We start from the raw sequence: 21,356 nt of genomic DNA, 5'->3' as shown, positions 1-21,356 counted from the left end.
GTGTATATACATGTGTTTGTATATTTATATATTAACGGAGTCATTTATCTGTATAATAAAAGTATTGCAGTTGTATGTATATATTGTGATGAATTAATTTGTATTTAACAGGGGTATTGTTCACAGGCTGAACAACATTTCTTTTCAGTGTGTTTGCTATTTTAAAAAAAATGGCTTTGTGGTGAAGTATTTACTTAAGGATGTAATTAATGTAATTGGGAATGTTTAATTGATTTATTGTTGGTTAGGACTGGTATATAAAGTGACATATTTGGAATATGACAATGTTCCAACAGAAGGCGAGAAGTCAAGATACCAGAACGGATGTAATAAAGAACGACATATCCTGTCAGTGGATTTCCTTGTCTTTTTTTTTTATGTGGTTCGAAAATTACCTGCAGTAGAACCAACATTGTACTGAGGCTGCCAGCTTAACTACTTATCTGCATGCATTTAGGATTACTGTGCTTCAGTTTATTAACTAATGCTCTAGCCAAACATGTTATTAGTAATGAGGGCCATAAATTTAAATATATGGTAACAGAACACATATTGGTCAGCCCAAGGGGTGGACTTTGGTGTTTGCAATTAGAGGAGAAAGAATTAAAATGGCAAATCATGCTTAATACACATGCATGGTTAGATCTGAATGAATATTCATCAGTTAATAGTGTGCTTAAATATAGGGCCTTGAATGGATAGACTTAGTACTTCTAGCATAGCATTATTACTGTCATAGCCAAACAAGGGGTTCTCATGCTTTTTTGAATTTTGTTGCATGTATTATCTTTTACATGCTTTTTTGCAAATTTTTTAATTTTTTTGCATTTTTTCATGTTTTTTTCACATGGGTTTTCTATGTCTTTTATTTATATACTGGGTTATATATTTATTTATTCATATAAATCATTAAAGTGGCAGTTTTTATAGCCTTTTAACAGTAATTTTATAATGAAATAATATAACAGTAAAAATTATAATGATTCTTAAGTTTTTATAATAAAGTAGTAATTTAACTGCTGGAAAATGTTCATAACATGACATGTATCGAATGAATGTCAGTCATGTTATTTTGTTGTACTACATTTACAATGTTTTCTGCTATTTAAAAAGCAGCTTTAAGGTAGTTTACTTTTTTTAATAGAATATTTAGTCATGGTATCTTTAAGATCTAGTGGCTCCAGTTGTGACTAGTGGGTCATGTGATGAGGAAACGTTTTAAAGTTGATGCATGCAGTTTTGAGTTAGATCTGAAGAAGTTTGGCAATGTTTAAACGAACGTGCTAATAATAAAGTTGGGTTCTGTATAAAGTGAGTTTTCTGCTTTGCATTGTTTTTTGATCTTACAACTTATTGACCATTTTTTTTACTTGACCAAATTTTACTGATTAAACAGATGCTGACATCAACGACAGTTGACTAATTTAATGATTTCCATATGTATATGGGACTATTATATTTCACTAAATTGCCAGCTCACTAAATCAGCATACAATACATTGACCACATATGGTTGAAAGTCAATCAAAAAATAAAAAAGTACCCCCTACACCCCTCACAGCACTGCTAATCACATATACCAACTTTGAGATTGCAAGACAGTGGGGAAATGACAAAATCCCACTGCCCACTGTGTAGTGATCCCACAAAAATAAATGCCGGCATACTGCAATGAACCTGCAGTTCAACAAAACAATCTTCCTAAATAAATATTCAATGTAAAGAACATACAATGAAACACATTAAACCCTTGTATATATATATATATATATATATATATATATATATATATATGTGTGTGTGTGTGCTTGTGTGCATGTGTGTGTGTGTGTATGTGTATATATATATATATATATATATATATATATATATATATATATATATACATATATATACATATATAATTTTTTTTTAACCTGATGGACATTAGTTTTATAAATTAGCAGGTTTAGAAACAGGCAAATAACTGAATTATGTTATTTCTGGAGTGTGTGATTTAGTTTTATGTGTATCTACAATAACGTTAACAATCTGTCTTTTGATCTATAAAACTAATTTTTTTTAGCACAGTATTAAGCTTTGGGAGCGTTTTGTTTCTCTGCCAAGTCATATAGTTGTCTTGCATTAGTATTCATTTATTTATTTATTTGCCATTTGTTTACCGGGAAAGTCCGACTGGGCCAAAAGAGGACCTTTTCACTGGAGGCCTGAGGAGAAAAGCTCCACCTTATAAAATTTAAAAGATAAAACAAACAGAAACATAAGGTGCATATATGTAATAATTGCAGTTACAGTAAAACTTGTAAGAGGAAGGCAATACAGTACGGTAAAACAGTTACAGTAACACATGTAAGAAGCAGGTAATACAGTACATTCTTTAAGGTACAAAAGGTATTCTAGTGCAGTCTTAACAATATAGTACCGTCTTTGTGATATAAAAGGCATTCTAATACAGTATATTAATGTAAAGATGCAAAAGAGAGGGGGGTAAAGGAGAAAGAGATTGTTTTGTGCTTTGAAGTTAATAATTGGCTAAGTGTTGAGTACCTTAAAAAGGACAATAGGATGGGGTAAAGTACAGTCAGATGATGTGATAGAGCTGTTAGAGAGAGAGAAAGGGGGAATATAAGAGGTTGGGAGACAAAACAGGAAAATCTGCTTACACCCACTTAACATGGCTTCAGACCCAAACATAGCACCACTTCAGCTCTATTATCCTTCCTCAACACAGTCTCTATAGCCATGGATGACCATAAACTTATTTCTTGCTTATTCTTGGACCTCTCAAAAGCTTTCAACACTGTCTCACACTCTCTTCTGCTGCACAAACTGCATAACCTCATCTTCTCCTCTGATACTGTTGCATGGTTCTCCAGCTACCTCACTGATAGATCTCAATCAGTGAGATGGCACTCTGCACTCTCCCCTCCTCTCCCTGTCAAAATGGGTGTACTTCAAGGGTCTATCCTAGGGCCTTTACTTTTTAATATCTTTACTAATCAGCTCTATAGCTCCTGTCCTCAGTCATCTTTAGTGCAATACGCAGATGACTCTACAGCCATCACCACAGCCAACTCTCCCTCTAAGCTCTTCTCAGCTACTCAGGCATCTTTTACCTTAGTTGTAACATGGCTCTCCAACAACCAGCTCATCCTTAACCCTAAAAAAACAAAGCTGTTACTCTTCCTACCTAAAAAGTTCATAAATATTAAACCATCCCTCTCCATACAGTCCCTTAATAACACTCCCATCATACCTCTCAACCTGGAAACATCAAAAATCTGGACAAGGCCCATGAAAAATAGGTACAAATCTGTATGCTGATTAACATAAAATTTGCATATATAATTACGTAATCCCACCCACTCAAATGGAATTGGGAGATAGCAACTTTCAAATGCAAACTGAAAGACGGAAAACCAAAATATGACACCAGAGTCCCCCTGCAGCCATTCCAGTGTCCCATTGCCTGGCTATATAGCCCCATTTACCATAACCACTAATGTGCACATACTGCTTTACTTCTACAATGATTTGGATTTTATTTTTACTTTTTGTAGCACAATGCACAAACATTAGTAGACATCTGCTAATTAAACAAAGCAATACTGTCTCACAATAAAAACAGACTTGGCATTAAAACGTCTCTACCCTTGAAACTCACATTCATTGAAACAGCACTGAAACCCACACACCACATCCAAAGAAAATGCATCTGGCCAGTGGTGGATAAAGATTACCTTTGGGCTGTTTTCAAAACAAGAAACATACACATGTTCTTGGATTCACCTTCCTGACTTTATTAAATTATATTCCTTGTACAATGCAACTCACTTGTTAGAGCACATTTTAAATGTGTTATTTGACATTTGTCCAGTAGGCAATGAAACAAAATTCATGAACCAATAATGACAAAACTGCCCAATTCAGAACATTTCCATCATAAAAGTCTACTTCCACACCCACACAATACATATATATATATATATATATATATATATATTACAGTAGTGTAAGCCATAGGCATCTTGCACTCCTTTTTGCACTTATTTTCAGTTTGTTTTTTTTTTTGGGGGGGGGGGAACAAAAGGCCAAAAACCAGGGACACGTTTTAAACATTGCTTGTATAATTTTGGAAAGTTGCTAGAATAAAATGTGTTACTACCATGCATTTCACTGCTAAGTCTTGAACTCAGGGCCCTGTGTACTGCAGTCAGAACAACATACCACTATGTCAAATCAGCAGTTTCCTGTAAGATAGGAAGACTGCAACTTAAATGCCTATCATTTAGTGAATTCAGTTCTCACTTCTCACCATAGCCCTCAACCTCTTAGCATGAAAAACCTGGACAAAGCCAATAATGGGGTAATACAGAGTTCAGTTTTCTCACTTCTCACCATAGCTCTTAATGTCATAGCACAAAAAACATGGACAAAGCCAATAATGGGGGAATACAGCCCCCAAATAGGGACAAATTCCAAATACTTATCAACTTAGAAAATTGCTAGAATAAAAGGTTTTGTGTTACCATTTATTTTCTGAAGAATATGAATTCTGAAATTCAAATGCCTGTCATTATTTAGTGAATTCAACCCTTCAGTGATTTTTTTTGCCACAAAAATCCTGAAAACCACAGATTTTATGAGGAACAGATCAAAAAATATGAGGCATAAATTTACAAGTGGTGGTGGCTATGGACCTTAGGCTCTTTCTACCTTGTACCCAAGGTGCAGGGCTTGAGTCTGAGTACCTCTAGTCACCAGGTGTATTAACACTGGGGCATTTACACACATACACACACACACACATACACACACACACATTCATGTACGTCTCTGTTTACACAAAAATAATGGCTCTGCCAGAAGGAATTGCAAAGTGTATCACTATTTAAGCCCTATTCATGGCTTCTGTTCACACAAAAATAACGGCTCTGCCAGAAGGAATCGCAAGTGTATCTAACTATTCACTATTTAAGCCAGCAAGTGTAATACTAAGAATCTATCCTACCCATTCATGTATCTATCCTACCCATTCATGTACATCTCTATTCACGGCTGTATTCAAGTCAAGCCAGCACTCTATTCACTGCTTCTATTCACACAAAAATAATGGCTCTGCCAGAAGGAATTGCAAAGTGTATCACTATTTAAGCCCTATTCCTGGCTTCTGTTCACACATTATGTAGGCGGTATTGCTGTAGTTGATAGTAAATACATTTTTCAAGAATTTTGGATGGGGAGGGAATATGGCATTTGTTCGGAAATCTGTTACTTCACTTGAATTGCCACCTTTGTGCAATGGAATTATGTAAGATCTTTTCCATAGGTCTGGAACATGGAATTCTGCTATGGATCTGTTAATAAGAATACTGATAGGATAGGCTATGGTGTCAGCAGCAAGTTTTAGGTGTTCTGGGGGGAGATTATCTATAGATGATGAACATGGTTTAAGCTTGAGTAGTAGTTTTTTTTTGATAAGAGATATAGGGACAGGTTGGGTGGAAAAAGGGGAGGGGTATGGTGTGGAGTGGAAGAGGGTGAAGAAGGATGAGATGATTTACAGTCAAGTATGTTTGGTGGAGTGTTGGGGAAGTTGGTTTCAAGGAGTCAATTTGTGAGGGTGGGGATGTACAGCAAGGGTTGGGGTGAGTTTAGCTATGCATTCTATGAAGTAATTGTTAAATTTGTTAGCAGTTTGTTGTGGGGTATTTTCTGGATAAGGTTTGGGGTTCTTTACAGTTCCTGGGTTGAGGAGGGATGAGATGGAAGTCCAGAATTTTTTAGTGTTATGTTTATAAATGTCTTGAGAAGTAGTGAGGAATAGCTTTTTGTCATAGATGACTTGTTTTTTTACTTGGTTACCAAGTTGTCTATATAGTTCAAAATCACTGTCATTTTTGTTCTTAATCCATATGGTCTCTTTCTTTCATGAGTAATTTGCAGGATTTGGTCAGCCAATGGGCAGGATTATGTTCAATACGTTTTGTTCAGAATGGAGCAAGAGAATTTAAAATACTTAAGAAGTGTGTTGTTGAATTGCTCAACAGCTTCATTAAGGGGAAGAAACTGAAGGAATGACAAATTTATAGTGTTTAATGTTTGAATGAAACTATCCTGGGTGAATTTTGTAAGGTTGCGGGTGGATTTAAATTCATGGTCTTTATGTAACTGTATGGGAACCCTATCTGTATAAGCTGCTGAATGGTCACTTAAAGAATCTAAGAGAGTACCACATGAAAAGTAATTACAAGGGTTAGAGACTAGTATCAAAATCCAGGATAGATTGTTGAGCATTATTTTTGCTGTGTCTTGTTGGGGAATTGATGAGTTAGGTGAAGCCAAAAAGTTTTTTGCTATTGGTCTGTTTGCTTGAGGAGAGAGACTGTAAAGTCTGTATTAACATCACCTAATATGATCATTTCATTATGGATAGACCCTGAAACCCAAGCTAATATTTCCCCAAGAACTAGAATGTTGTGCCCTGGAGGTATGCATATAACAAAAAAGCGTACATTTTTGGACGTATTAATTTTAAGGAAAGAGATGAGAATTTCTGCATTAGAAAAGTTAGGAATGGTGCCTGAAATGGGATAACTGTATAGTTGTTTGGGTAAATTTAGGCAATTCCACCTCCTTTCTTGTATGTTCTATCGCATCTAATTATGTCATAACCTGGATGGAGGATTTCAGTATCTTTCATTATAGGGATTATCCAGGTTTCTGTGACAGCTAGGAAATCAGGTTTATAGTGGTTAATCCATGCATGGAAGTTGGAAATTTTATTTCTTATGCTTCCCAGGTTGGTGGTTATTATCTTTAGAGTTTTAGGTTGTTGTTTGCAGTTGACAGTATATGTGAGATCTGGGCTTGGATGGATGTCTGGGCATTGAGTGATGATAGTAAAGAATGGATTTAGTATTTGGGGGAACAATTTGAGATGATGATTACTTTTAATATGTAATTTGTGCAGCATTTGATTATTTTAGATTTATAGTGTAGGACTGTGGAAGTGGGAAACAAGCTAGGGGAGATGTTGGAGTAGCTAGGGTGAAACAAAGAGCTGAGTGATGAGGTAATGGTATTAGAGGTGTGAGAGGTATATTCTGAAGGAGTTTTGCATGTAAAGAGATAAAGGAAGAGGTGAAGGAGGATAGTAAAGAAAAAGTAGGATGACATGACTTAGGTGTAATGAGACTGACTAGGATGGATGGGGAGGAAATGTAGAAGGATGATAGTAGATGCAGAAAGGAAGAGAATGAAATGAAGTGGTTAGTAAGGTATGAGATAGTGAAAAAACACAAAACTAGTGAAATCCACTTCAACCAATAAAACACTGGTACCGCAAAGGAACGAACAAAAGAAATAATGTAAAATAATTTATTCAACGTTTTCATCTAGAAGACTTCTTCAGAATAAAACACAACCCTAAAACACTAGCTTAAATACACCTGCTCATTTGTTTAAAAATCAATTTAACAAATCAATTAAAAGATGTACCTATTAAAAATTAAAATGCTTTAAAGCAACAAGCTTATAAACACCATATGAATCCAGCTTTATGTTATGTTATTTTTAAATATTACAAAAAATGTGAATATTAATTTAATTTCCCTAGTTTTTTGTCAACCAAAAAACACTTAATATTAATCACATCGTTCAAACCTAGGGGAGTATCAGCACCAAGTTTTAGCTGCCACATTGTTTCCCTCCTTTCAACTTTATTTTTCATGTTTCCTCCCCTCAGATCAATTTTAACTTGTTCTAAAATAGAAAACATGAATTTCTTATATAACTTACATTTCACTGAATGCCTGTAAAGAGCATTATTTTCATCTTTAGTTTTTATGGCATAACAATGTTCTTTTATACATTTACTAAGACATCTTGTTGTCATTCCTATGTAATATGCAGGACAACCTGAACAAAAAGCAACGTATACTATGTTTTCTGTTGAACAATTATATTTGCCTTCTATACTGATGGTTTTATAATAATGTTCAAAATTTATATATGATTCCTCCAAAATGTACCTACAAACATTGCAACTATAGCATTTATACATGCCTTTAGATTTATTTGTCACTGGTGGTAATCTATGTGTTTCATCTAACTGAAGTATACTTTTTATCATCTGATTTTTAGTATAGACAAACAAGGGTTCATCTCCCAAAATAGTATTCAACTCTTTATTTCCTGTTATTATTTTCCAGTTGTTTTGAACTACTGATTTAATACTTTCACTGTCTACTGACATCTCTAAAACACATCTAGGTCCATTCTTTGTCGCTTGTTGTCTACAAACCCACTAGTTAGGAAAATCATTATTCCGTCGTTGTTTAATATTAAAGGCCACTCTATTCAATAGACTATCATAGTATCCTTGACTTACGAACAATTGTGTTATAAATTCTAGTTCATCTAAAAAATCTACTTCATTGCTAACCATTCTTGATCCTCTTATATACTGTCCCTTAGGTTTATTCATTTTCATAAAATTAGGATGGTTGCTTTGAAAATGTAGAAAATTATTCACATATGTATTTTTCCTATGTATTCTACTTGAAAACTTGTATTCTAATTTATTCCAAGTGAGTTCAACATCAAGATAACAAATTTTGTGTCCGACTTCACCAATAGTAAACATCAAAAAACTACTACTAGCATTAATTTCTTGCGAAAAGATATTAACCATGACATTGTCTCCTTTTATAATAAAAAAGAAGGGTGGGCAGGATATCCTTTTCCCACCAACCCATCACTAAACCAGCAAAAGCTGGGGCTACCGTTGCCCCCATTGCAACTCCTCTCAATTGTTTGTAGTACTTTTTATTAAAAATAAAATAATTATTTTCTAATAATATTTCCAACAACCCTAGATGCAATTTGATTTTAGAATCACTCCAGGTTGTATGTTTATATAAAAAATGACTTACAAGCTCAATACCTTCTATCTGAGGAATAGCACTGTATAAAGACATAACATCTAATGTTAGCATAGTGAATTCATTACTGTGCAAAACTGCTGGTGTTATAGTCATGGAAAATTCTCTTATACAGTCTAAAAAAGACCATGAATCCTTTATAAAGGAAGGCAACTCTTGAACCAAAGGATTAAAGACTCTCTCAGGGGTTTGAGTGTCCAAATCTACCTCCAAATTCAGTATATATGTACAGCTGTTGCTGTAGATGAAATGGACAGCTATGGACCTTCCCTACACCCTTCCTGCACATCCCTAACAATTTTTCCTACTGTCTTTCCCTCTTTGTGCCCCTTTTTCACCACTTTCCTATCAACCCTTTTTTCTTTTCTTTTAAAGAAATTAGCTCAGGAGTAAGCGGGAGTAAGCACTTTTAAGCAGCAGTAAGCTGGTTTAAGCTTGTTTGCGTGGGGGTAAGCAATGTCTATACAGTTTAAGCAACTGAGAAGCTAAATCAGTATAAGAAACTGTAACCGGAAGTTAGCAGTGCTTACCTTCATGCAAACCCATTTACAACTGCTTAAAAGTGCCTTAATCACTCTGCATCCAATGGCCCTTGTTCGGCCCAGCAACAAAATAAACAGCCTTTGCAAGGCTCGAATCCAGGACCCTACACAACATAGCCAAAGTGATTTCCCACTAAGCCATGTCAGATACATATAACCCTGATGTTTTCACAAACATATCATCCAGCCCAGTCATTCAACAGTACAGGAAATATATGTAAACATGTAGCTCTATGTGTGTGTGTGTATATAGTTATATCTAAATAGATATAACATATCTATATATGTAGATATAGATATATATATAAATATATACATATATATATATATATATATATATATATATATATATATATATATATCTACATATGCATGCATCTATAGATATATATGTCTACATCTATGTGTCTATACAGGTCTACTTCATAAGATCGACAGACCATTTGATCGACATTCATTTGGTCGACAGCTCATTTGGTCGACAACCAGTATTCAAGGCACTTAACAGGGATTTTCCCCCCTCCCCAATGTTGTGCGACCCTGGAGTTGATTGATATATATATATATATATATATATATATATATATATATATATATATAGTTAGGGGGGTGTGGGGGGTACATGACATGAAAATACAACAAAAACTACACATTTTAAACGAAAATAGGTGGGGGTGCTTCACCCCCACACCCTCCAATGTGGGGGACTGTGCCTCACACCCCCCTCCTAACTATATATATCAATTCCAGGGTCGCACAACATTAAGGAGGGGGCAATTCACAGGTTTTTGCCTTGAATACTGGTTGTTGACCAAATGAGCTGTTGACCAAATGAATGTCGATCAAATGGTCTGTCAATCTTATGAAGTAGACCTGTCTATATATATATATATATATATATATATATATATATATATATATATATATACAGCAATATATATATATATATATGTGTGTGTGTGTGTGTGTGTGTGTGTGTGTGTGTGTAAGCATAAATATATATCTATATATGTATATACAGGCATATATCTATAGATATAAAAGAGAACATAACAAAAGCATATATGTCCACATGCACCTTTAATGGGGGTGAGGGGGCCCAAACAACATACGCCTTGTACATATAGATATTCCCCCCCCCCCGCACAGCCAAACACATCTGCCGTGCAATACAATAGCAACTGTTGCAAATCCCATAACCAGGACCTGACCCAACATGGGCACAAGATGTTAACAGTACTCCATCCCACCTGTATGATGTCAGGCTGGTATCAGTAACATATCATGCAGTACAGTCTGGCTACCATAGGGAATGTACAATGTGGAAGCAATCAACATTCCTAAGATGCATATACACAGACACATATATGCAGAGTGTATATATATATATATATATATATATATATATATATATATATATATATATATATGTAACTACACATACACACACAGAGATATGTATAAGAAGATACATATGCAGAAGATGCACATAATACGGAACAGCCACTATGCCTACAGTTGCCACCTTACCAACTGGACACTGTATGAGCCACCCATACAAATGACAATTGTTGCCTGCAACATATACCCACAGAGAGGTCAAAGGATATAACACCACAAACAGGTTTGCATACATGGGAAAGCTTTATTTGTGTACTGTTACAGTTGTATATGCCATGTCATATAGCTGTTTAAACTCTGACATACATATAAACAGACTAGTGCAACTGTGAAACAGTTATATTAATACAGTATTCTGGAAAGGTTTACATATGTTGCTGTCCTGGCCGAGGCCTTCAAGTAGTACAATAGTAACGACAGACTGGGCCACAGGATAACAATCAATCAACAGTAAGTAATGCAGATGTATAGTCCAGCAGCCTCTATCTACACTCTGTACACAAACCCTAGGGGGTAAAGACCTCAGTTGACACAATGGGATGTATCTGTTACATAACAAGGCACAACTGACACCATCACAATCACACTGACAAACAGAACAGTCTATATGGCAGGAAGGAGTAAGCCTGCATTTACTCAAGGTGAATTGTATGGTAATGTACATCCAGATACCTTAAGGCAGCTTACCCCTGAGACCCCCACATGTTGTAACAGCCTAGGTTAGTTATGGTGCACCCCCCCCCCCCCATAGACTGACATACAGGGCCATATACCACTGTTACTTACACTGGCCTCTGGAGTGCATAAGGGCACACACATATTGTGTAGATGAAGCCCACACATATATGAACCCAACCCCACAATATGTGTGGGGGCCACAACAGCAGTGGACTGGTGGCAGTATAGGCAGCATGACATACTCACAGTCCACTACATAACAACCCCTCACAGCATGTCATATGGACAAAGCCTGGTATGTAGGTGGTGGACAGAGGCTGGAACACAGGCCCATATGTGAAATACTGTTGTCATACACTAAGCAAGTTGCTGGTGTTACAGGATAGTCTGCAACATACCCTTAGTCAGGAATATGAAGTTAGAAACAGAAATGGATGTAGCCATGTACTGATAGCACTCAGCACACACACTGCCAGTGATATATCTGACACAAGACCTGTGTGGTGGACAGACAAAACATAATAGGCACACCTCTGGCCATCAAGTGGATTGGCCCACAGTTGAGAGATATGCTGACAGACTGCATTCCATGTTAAACTAGTACGTACACACAAACCCTGTAACACTGGTGCTAAACAATGCATACAATGGTTCTGTATTAGAACATTAAAGTTTCAAAACTTCAAATGCTCTAATATCGACCCCTATTCAGTGAAAGCTGAAAATATCGAAGCAACAGAAAACCACATTTTTTTCCTAGGGAAAGAATTCGGTTGTCTGTTTCTGTTGCTTTGGTATTTTCAGCGCTGTGGTGGAAAGTTACGGGTTGGGTTCAGGTAAGTGTGCGATTGAGTGCACGTTAGGTTAGTTAGGGTTAGGGTGTGGGTTAGGTATGTGTGTGATTGTGTGGATGTGAGGGTTAGGGCGGGTTAGGTGAGTTAGGGTTAGGGCATGGGTTAGGTATGTGTGCGATTGCGTGGACATGAGGGTTAGGGCAGGTTAGGTGAATTAGGGTTAGGGCGCTGGTTAAGTATGTGTGCAGTTGTGTGGACATGAGGGTTACGGTGGGGTAGGTGAGTTAGGGTTAGGGCGCAGGTGAGGTGAGTGTTAGATAGTGACGGACCTTAGGGTTAGGGTTTGGGTTAAGGTAAGTGGATAGTTAGTGGTGTGTGTATAGTTTAGTGTAGGGTTAGGTGTAAGATTTTAGGTGTATGTGTGTGGATTGCTGTTTGTTTGGTGTGCTTGTGTTGTGTGTATGTGTTTTGGAACAGCAATTATTTTCCCCTAGGAAAAAATGTGCTGTTCTGTATGTTCGATGTTTTCAGCTTTCGCTGAATAGGGGTCGATATTAGAACATTCGATGTTCTGAAACTTTGATATTCTAATATAGATCCCATACAACAACACTACTCACTCTCTGTCTGTAGTTCTGGAACCTCATACAAATATGTAGCTCGCCTGAGTGTGCAAGTTCTCCAAATAGGAAAGGTAAAGGGACCATGCCCACATGATGTAGGGATTTATAGTAGTGGGTTGCCATGGCAGTGGTAAATGGAAGTACTACACAGCATGCTGCATGCAGGTAGCAAGTGGAGGACACTGATTGGTGCAGAGGCCATCACCTGATCATGTGCATCACCTACAAAAGCCATGCTGCAATCTATTCAAAGCAGCTCAATCCAGTTACTGGAGAGAGACCATGATAGAGAGTGAGAGAGTGGGTGAAAGGCAAAAAAAAAAAAAAATCCATCCAGCAAACTATACAGAAGAGACATCAATCCCACAACAGTATGTGAAATATATATGCATGTAATTGACTGTAGTAACTGGTCAATAATAATGGGATAGATGATGTGGAATGATTTATATGTGCCATCAGGTGTTGTTGTTGTTGTTGTTGTAATGATGTTCAGCTGAACAACTGCTAAGAACAATAGAGTCTGTCCCTGTGGGTAGTGGATCATACCCATCAACTGTGCAGAGCAGCACTGACTGATAAGATGTAAGCCATCATAGTGTCTGTTGTGTAATGGGAAGCATGTACATTACTGTGGCCAATAGCTGGTGGTGGAAGTAATGCCATAATGATAGACACGTGGGTTCCACAGCCCACCACTTGCAGGATACTCAGGTTAACCTGGATTGTAGCATGCTGGAATGCCATAGGTGTGTAGTAGGGTTACCTGCAATCTGGCCCTACATATACCCCCCTAATGTTAGGCTGTGTCCATATGTGGCACCTGTCTGTGTTGTAGCAAGGCAGAACAGTGCAGCTGTTTAGTAAGGTGTTGTGAGATTGTGGACCTGATGGCTGAATGTACCCCATATATAGGTATGTATATGTGTACACACACACACACACACATATATATATATATATATATATATATAATATATACATATATATATATATATATATATATATATATATATATATATATACACATATATATATATATATATATATATATATATATACACACACATGTATGTCCACAAATATACAGATACCCATATGTAGACATATATATAAACACATATGTACATCATATGGATCTACACATATATAGATATATACCTATATGCACATGTCTACATATATACAAACACACACACACACACACACACACACACACACACACACACATGTATGTAAATACATGTCCCCTATATTACCACCACAGTGCTGCATGCTATGTGCGAGGGAACAGCACACATAGCAATACACACAGATGTATGGATGGGTATGTCACATGTGAACCCCTTGTTGGGACCACATTGCCTTTGTCTGTGAAGTAGGGAATGGGAACATGGGGAAGTATGGCAGGTATAGTTGTGGAGGTGGTCCGGGTTGTTAGATATAGAGGACAGCCTACAGGGGTGGTATGTGACACATATGGTGGGTAAACACCCTGGATCGTGCGTGTGGTCTGTGATGTGGAAGCCCCGTGGGCCCCAATATTGACACAATGGGAACAAGCCTCCCACCCACTGCTACTCACAACAGCAGTCCACGTACCAAAAGTGCCTGGCCTGGAGGCTGAGCAGGAGGAGCATGTGGACCTCTGAATGTGTACTGGGTGCCTCAAGGTGATGTAGCACATCCCACATGTGTCTGTGGAGCCCATTATGGAACAAACCCTGGACCTGACCTCAGGAGACAAGATCATGTCTATGTCTGCCCCAGGGGGGGACACCATCCCCTGAGTTGGTTCCACCTGAAGGTAGTGCTGGACCAGTACATGAGGAGGCCCCAGGGTGGGTCCCACATGTGATGCGGCCTGGTAACATGGACAGATGAGTTTGGAGAGGTGGTTCTACTGGCAAATATTCCCTAAACATGCTATTGTGTCACTGTTATAAAACATATGTGCGTAGTAGTAGTCTTCACAATCCCAGAACATGTCCAACAGCATGCATAGATATCCCTAATAACACAGAATGTCAGATGTGCAGCAATCACATAGCAAGCATACCACAGGCATATATGGAACCATAGTGGCCCTGATAATGGCATACAGATGAATAGTCTGTAACAGGCCAGCAATTCTGGTGTCCACACAGGGAATATGGCTACAAACACATAGTACAAAGTGTGGTACAATATAATACAATATCTCTCCCACTGGTAGGTAAGCTGTAGCCATACCTGTTGAGTTGTGTGTACAGTTTGTTGTTGCTGATATGGTGGGGGGTGACAGAGATGTGTATTAAGAACTGTGGTAACCTTGCTGTATGAGTTGCTCAGGCCTGTTTCCATCTTTATGTCTTTCAGGCAAGATGTCACATGGATGGCTCCCACCTTACTCAGCTGCTGAGAATGACATAGTAATAAAACTCTTAATCCAGCTACCCTGTCCTGTTTGTCCAGGCCATCCATGAGCAGCAGGAGTGGACCGCCCTGTGGAACGACCTAGTCCACAGGATAAATTATGTCAGACTGCACAACCGCAGTTATGAGCAGGTCTGGCATCATTGTTCTGACCTGATTCACAATGCCCGTTGGTGTTCTGCTGCAGTCCGGGGGGATCACCTTGCAATGGGGGGGCCATGCCATCCATCCCCCACTGACACGTGTTGAGGAGCTCCTTGCCAGCCTTGTGGCACCTGCCCGTCCGCATAGCCAACAACTGCCGGACACCATTGTGGAGGTGGGTGCTACCCACACACTGGCTGAGGAGAACGCAGGTAAGGCCACAGAGCACATCAGTAGAGCACTGTTGCACATGCATCTGCATCTGTACAGGTAGAACATGTATATTTGACATGTCATAGATATAGTTTGTTGCTGCATAGTAGTGATAAACAGATGTGCATATGTGGTAGTATTGTGGACATGTCCTGTTGATGTACTGTAATGGTGAAACCACCATGTAGCAATGCCACAGGTTTGGCCACTGACTTCGCATCTCTCACCCTCTTATGTAGGTCTCTCCGGTATACCACAAAGGCAGCAGCCTGTAACCAGTGAGTATAGTTTATGTTGATGCTTGCCAATACACCAGCCATGTAATGGCTATGGTATATTCCATGCACACATCTAACACACCTACCCAGAATGCATGCTGTATATGTGCACGTATTGTTGCTGTTAAATGCACGGCATCACAGTGGTGACCATGATGGGGTATTGGAAGGGTATGTCAGACACCTGCAAGATAACTAACATCCTGTCATTGGGGAATGTGTCCAGAGGGAGTAACATAATGTTGGCAAACATGGCCTACAGTAGGGACATGTGTGAAACATCACCCATATACAATGCAACAACAGCGTATATACCAGTAGTACAATGGCAATTGTTACAGAGTTACACTATGGCATAACGTATTACTGTGGTCCACATTATCAGCTGGGACTAGACTGTAACATGTGGTGTGCAGTGTATGGGACACTTCAAACTGACACATGTGTAGGCCTTACTTGTTAAGCATCTGCAAAAAGGCTGAAGGTGGGGAGGGGGTGTCAGCATGACTCATCAGTGCACTGCAGCAGGGATTCTAAGGATGCTAAGAATGGCTGTATCTGCACACAGTCAGGTTTAGGAACTGTGGCAGACGTAACTCTACCCCCACATCAATAGTGATGGCAGTGTGTGAACACCAAGGGATGTGCACAGGAGTAGACCTTGCAATTATGCAAATTTGGGGAAATGTGTAGGGCAGACTGAACATATACTGGCAAATGCAGATGGCCCATGCTAGTATACCCCTGCCAGGAGTAGTGAATGCTGTAGTACACATAACAATAGGTGCAACAAACCGTCATGATAAGGGCATGCACACATATGCACCCACGGAGTGTACGCATCTCAGTCAGCATCCACACACCTAACACATTCCATAGACACTGCATGTGAATGTACAGGACATATGTCACATATCGGGCTCATGTACTGTTAATATATGTGGTGATGTGGTCCCATCGCAGATCGAGGAAGGGTGCGTCATATCAATAAGGGTGTGTACACTACCCATAGCCATGGTATGCTCTGATGGTTGTCAGTGTAATAGTATTGGATTGGTCATACATGGTCCGCTGATGTTGAGATCTGTAAAACAGATATCAGGCATTCACAAATGACATCTGTCCACATATCATCCCAGGTATGTGTTGCTGAAAAACATAGGGGCTGTGAGCATTAGAGCTGAAATAACTGACACAGTACTACACATTCAGAAATGGGTTGTACACCTCTGAGGCTTGGTGCACAGAACATGGCAGGGTGCAGAACAGGTGCACAGCAATACTGTTCAGTGGTATCCAGGGGAAGGGGCGTTACCTACTAGCACAGCACATGCATCACACACATGTATACTGTTGCTAGCATGGATTGACTATAGCTGCACTTCATGCTGTTGTGTACCAGATGTCATGCATGTTGACAGATGGGTAATAGGAGGACTGTGTATACTATAATTGTGCAACCTCAACTGTATGTGTGTGTCTGTGTCTCGGTGGGTGGATATTTTGACTGTAAGGTCACTCTGGTGAAGTGGAGGGAGGGTGATGCATGTAGGATGCGTGTGTGCATATGTGTGTCCATGTATGCACAAGTGTGACTGTGGGGTTGTTCATACAGCAGTACTTCCCCCTGGGATCGTGCAGTACATGGACATGGACTGACACATCACACACCAGAAATACTTGTCATGTATGTAATCACAGGACAGCTGATAGTGTAATAAAGTCTGTAACATGGAACATGCATTGGGTGGGAAGATAGACACCAGGTATACCCTTAATATTGCATTCAGCAGAGAGGTGACTGACAACCCATGTATGCAGCACTACAGATGCATTGGGGAATTACTAGAGAACACCAGGGAGTGTATCCATATATTACAGTTGTCACATGATAGGTTGATTGATCAGCATATCTGGCATGTACTGAGCAATACTTACACATGACACCCAAGTGCGTGATATTATGGAGTGAGAGCTGTGTGATTAAGGCGTTTATGAGGTTTTAGTGTTATTGTGTTGCGTAATAAAGTTGAGTTTTTTAAAGAACAGCTGTTTGCCTCACTCTATTAGCCCATTGCGCTCTTTTTGGATTTATTAGTGACTTTGGAGTGCTTTTCACCGTTTTGGATATTATGGAGTGAATATAGTAGCCCCTCATATATAGGGGCCATGCTCACAATGTCTGGACATACACAGGGTGAACACTGAATGACAGCAGTGAGGCCTTGTGTTGTGATCACTTGTCTAGGCATTTAGAGGAATGATAAGTTAATGAGTGATACTAGTAAGTGTATGTTACCAAGTGTGATGCAGGATGGATAATGCATAGGAATAAACGTGGGACTGTCTGTAAAGTCACGGACAGGTAGGTATTAAGGTGGTCTGTGTGTGTATGTGTGTGTGTGTGTGTGTGTGTGTGTGTGTGTGTGCGTGTGTGTGCGTGTGTGTGTGTGTGTGTGTGTGTGTGTGTGTGTGTGTGTGTGTGTGTGTGTGTGTCTATATGTGTGTACTGTTATGCAATGCTGTACATGTCTTAAAGTGCATTTTTTTGTTTTCCCCCACAGGTGGCGAGGTGGGTCAGGGTCCCTCCTGCATGCAATCTGATGTTGGTGTCCATACGGACACTGAAGATAATGATAGTACTGTTGAGGCACAGATGGGGTTGTCTGGGGGCCGAAGCAGTGTCATCATTTGACATCCCCATTTTAGTCACCCCAACCCCGTACACAGTTTCAGTGCCTATACATATCCCATCACCAGTGGCCATAGTGGAGAGACAGCTGGCATTTGGTGGCAGTGCCAGGCGGGTGTGGTAACCAAGCCTACTGTATCTAGTTACAGCAGGCATAGCTGGATGTCTGGTAGGGCAGCACATAGGCAGATGTCCCAGGGTGCTCATGGTAGGGCCGCTGGTCTTCATGCCCCTGGCAGATGTGCCACAACTGGTACCACCAGGCGCATGTTTCAGGCTGTCATGGCAGCGCAGGCACGTATGGAATGTTACACCAGACAGGGCCTGAGGCAGCAGAGGGGTACTCTCACATCTGCAAGCGACAACTTCCGTGAACTGTCTGGTGCCATCTGTGCTTATACCGAGCTCATGGATAGATGGTCTGGTGAGATGATGGCCCTCATTGACCGTGGTTTGTCCGTGCTTGAACATGTGGTGGGAGTGCGGCGATGGCCGTGTGGATGTAGCCCAGCAACGCCAACAGCTGGCAGTCAAGGTGGATGTGCTAGGACACCAAGGGTCTCCCATAGTGGCAGTACCAGTCCCAGCACTGTGGGGTGGTGCTGTCCATAAGCAGGCCATGAGCACATAGTCCTGGCCAGTCCCAGGAGGGACCTGGTTCCAGCGGACATCTGTCATCATCAGGGGAGAGTAGCACATTGAGGCCTGTACCTGGATGTGCCCCTGGAACCCCTGGCAGGCACAGTCCATGTGTCCGTGGCCAGAGGCAGTGAACTGTACACCCTGCCAGGTATGGTCTGCAGCTGCCCATAAACACCTGTGTATGGCAGCCACATGGCAGAACTGTGCGCATGCATACCTGCACACTATACAAACACACCTAGGGCAATCCCATACCTACACACACCACATCAACATGCCCAGTTCATCTCATTACACCCCTCACCCACACACATGGTGTTGAATGTATGGCCCACCCTCGTCCTTTGGCAACCCAACAACATATGATGATACCTGTGCCACATCCCTGTCATCCATAACATCGATGCAGGGACAGGCTAATATGGTTCTGATGCACACGGTGACTGTACTACAGTGTACCAAAGTACTGTAGTATAACATATTGTCAGGAGTAAAGTTTAATGCATACATGTCAGGTAGTGTAGCCATCCAGAAATTATGCATTATAGCTGTTAGTAACACTGGTTGATTGTGGTCTCCATAATGTTATCCATTTGTGTTGTAGGTGTACATGTGTTAGCACAAGGATGGTCTGAAGTCATATTCCACAAGGTGTATGGCACTGTGGTGACACCATGGCTGTGACATATCTGGGGTACAGTTGAACGCATGTCACAGGTTTGTATAACAGTTATTGCCTGTGCCACATGAACAGATGACCTGCTGGGATGTGTATAATCTGCAACCTGATGTAGACCCATCCACATACATGCACACTCTTACTTGGCAACACTGGGACTAGACCCTTACCTAGGTAGGTAGTGCTACTGAAGTGCGTGGCTTTCATTGCACATACCACACAGCGTTTAGGGTGAGGTGTGTTCCAGGTTACATGTTACATGCAGAACATCCCCAGACATGCACAGTATGCTAATAGGGGATGTAATGGGTGTATATGGACAACACATACTCTGGCATACCTTCATATACACATTAACAGACACATAACAGGCAGACACACGTCCAAGAGACCTTGGCCTATCGCTGCTAACTAACATGATGATGTGTCCAATGTGTTACAGGTAGGCTGCACATAACACATGCGTAACTGGGCTGGATTGTGGTATCAGTTACCTGTATGGTTGATGGTGACAGTGGTAACCATAAAGTGGTACATGGGACATATACTGGGTGTACCTTGATGTAATGACAGTGTACACAGCACCCACATTCCCCAGTGGATATTGTACTCCCTGAAACCCATGATGACACTGTGACATACCCACCATCACACATTGCCCACAACTGCGATACAACCCATTGTATATCCCAACAGTGGTACTACAGGGATATGCATCTAATGCACATGCCAGAGGCATAGTAGGTTGTTGCATTGTCATGCCTCACCTATGGGCAGCAGCAACACTATCTGTACTACTGTGTGGCAATGGGTAGTGTAATAGGAGTATGTGGCTTTGGAATGCTGTACCCTACAGATATACTGACATGCACACATACAGACACTTGCCAGAACTCAATGGGTATCTCATGCCTATCGACCCATTTGTGCAACACTGCTGTGCTGGTACTGCAAGGTTCGTGTAGCCGGTATGGAGTGTAACAGGGTACATGTAATGTGCCATACAGCAGCAGCCACAACTGACTATGGCAATGGGTGTTGCAGTGGTTGTGAAGACCCTCATGGAATTCCCAAGTACAGGTATGCTAACACACAAACACTGCTATACTCAATAATGCACACATACACATGTGTCAGTACTGGGGTGCATCACTGCAGGTGGTCATAGCTGTGTACCTAGCTATTGTCCATGGAGAGATGGGTTGTGTGGGGGATGTGTGTACAGTGGTATCCTGCCACCTGCCATGTGGTAGCAGGCAATCTATTGACAGACACCAATGTTGTGACCCTCAGGGTGAGAGTGACATGCA

This window comes from Protopterus annectens, chromosome 5.part0 (assembly GCF_019279795.1).
Source record: "Protopterus annectens isolate FY-2018-M chromosome 5.part0, PAN1.0, whole genome shotgun sequence".
Classification (NCBI taxonomy): domain Eukaryota; kingdom Metazoa; phylum Chordata; order Ceratodontiformes; family Protopteridae; genus Protopterus; species Protopterus annectens.
This window is presented reverse-complemented; position numbering follows the sequence as displayed.